Below are 2385 nucleotides of genomic sequence, written 5' to 3' on the forward strand. Positions count from 1 at the left end.
CAGATCTGAGGAAAAACTTAGTTCTATCAAATATAGACTGAAAGTTTGAAGAAGAAAAAAAGAAGAGGATTCCCAGAAGAAAATTCATCATGCTTGTGCTAGATTGGGTTAAAGACACAGAAACTGTGATGCTTGCATGTGATATAGATATAGATATATATATAAATGCCTTACCCAGTTGTAGAAATAGATTAAGTCCAGTCAGGTTTGAATCAGGCTTCTCCTGATTTGTGGAAGCTGATGAATAGGAAGGAGAATGACAAAGCAGAGGCAGTTGTGGGGCACAGGCTGGTGGATACACAGGTAACATGAATACAAAGCTGAATGAAACCACTGGGGCTAGCCTGCTGATGGCTCCTGAGATAGGTGGATGATGCAAGAGATTGAGAAACCAGAGGGGATATTCAGCTCGAGCATAAGCTGAAGGGTCAAATAGAATTCTACTCTGTTCAGGCTTTCTCTCTAACACAAAAGGCCACACCCAAGGAAGTATCATCAGGCTGTGACCAGATTGATAGGGTGAACTCCAGCTTACCTTTACTCAGGAGTGTCTTGTTGACATCATCTTAATTACCACAGTGCTGAAGGAAACCAAGACAGATATGGTTCGTGGAACCCTCCAGTCCATTTTGCCATCTCTCTAGGTTTAGAATGAGCCATCTCAGTAGTGCACAAGACAAATGGTAACATCAATAGTTGGCTATTCCACCAAGGTAAAGAATGTAGGTTTTCTTCTAAGTGGGATGGGAATCATTGAACGGTTCCTTATGAAGAGGGAAATAGCACTCTACAACTTAAGTTTTGATAAGAATATATCAGCAAAGAAAAGAAGCCTTTTGTGACAGAATTTTTTTACTAGCATTAGGATGAGGAGTGTTATGATTCTATCTAGCAGGAATGTAAGAAGGACTCAGTAAGGTACATCCAGAACTTGAAAGGGCCACCGCCACGAGTGAAACTAATAAAAATCAATTAACAATGCATGAAGCTAACTACCTGAGAAAGAAACCTATCCGGAAAGATGGTAAATGCCAGAAAGAGTTGTTTGGGGAACCACTAGATCAAATTAAGGGAAGAAGGGTCCTGTTTCATCAGAATACACTGGACTGTAACAGAAAACTGTAACATAATAAATCACACTATATTTTTTTCTACAGGTGTACTGTGAGTGAATACAAAGGCCAAAGCTGTGGGTTAAAAACATTGGCAAGATGCGTTTTGAATTTTACACAGCATGTACAAAACCCAGGGAGAGACCAACTGTACTATTTTCACGGTGTAATTTGATGTAGGGCAGAGAGAATTCACAGATTTTATCAGAATCTGTTTGAAAATGTCCCTTCTGTGTGCCTCCTTGTGTTTATCACTCTGCTGAGAAAGTATTTTATTGTCTAGATACTTTGATACCAGTGGTGTCAAAGTATAAATAATATGCTCAGCCACTAACCAAAGGTTGGAGGTTTGAGCCCACCCCAGGCACCTGGTGATCTATTTCAGAAAAATTAGCCTTTGAAAACACTATGGAGCACAGTTCCATGCTGACATACTTGGTCTTCGCAGGAGTCAGAATCAACTCGATTCTGGCAACAGGTGGATGCCAATAAGAGGCTTCCAGTGGATCTGTCTCCCAGTAGATCTCCTAATTTTTAAGCCCTATGAGAACAAGTAGAAGTTAAAGACTGTTCCCAAAGGAGTCTCTGTCAACAGGGATGACTCCTGCTCAGACACCCCCACAAACCCTGCCCTCAAGATCACGAGGCAAGAAAGCCTGGGGTCTGGCATTGCAGTCCCTAGGCCAGCGATTCCTTTTGCTTATGAGCACTCTGCATTCTGGTTTATACTCACGTCTCGTATGAGTGAGGCTGGGGCAATCTCTGGGGCTCTGTGCTGATCAATTGTAGGGACTCAGATGAAATCGCATTTCTAAATTGTTGAGTTGGGTATGAACTCTGAACTGTTCCCTTGGAAACCTGGTAATCAGAGAACATCCTTCTGATACTTCACCCACTGGTCTGCTTAACTTTAACTACAATGACGTGAAATCTTTTAATTCACTGAACTCTGTAAGAATCTGATAAAATGACACAACCTTTTCCTTCTAAAGTGTGCATTTAGTTTAGGGGATTCATGAACCCTCTAAAGCTTATATGTGAAGCTCCTAGATCCCACAAATCTCAGGTTAATGTCTGTATTTTATATGCACTGGACATGGTAACAATATGAAAAATATCAATAATAATATAGACACTTATTATGCATCTTAGAGTCTCTGATAAATATAATTAGTGAACACAACATTCCCATGGGGCAGGTCCACCACTCATCTGTCAGTTTATCCTTTTGAAAACCATATGAGTAGCAACAGAATATTGTCAGAAATAGTGC

The sequence above is a fragment of the Echinops telfairi genome, unplaced genomic scaffold (assembly GCF_000313985.2).
Source record: "Echinops telfairi isolate 266 unplaced genomic scaffold, ASM31398v2 ScPeMD7_7466;HRSCAF=8504, whole genome shotgun sequence".
In the NCBI taxonomy this organism is placed as follows: Eukaryota; Metazoa; Chordata; class Mammalia; order Afrosoricida; family Tenrecidae; genus Echinops; species Echinops telfairi.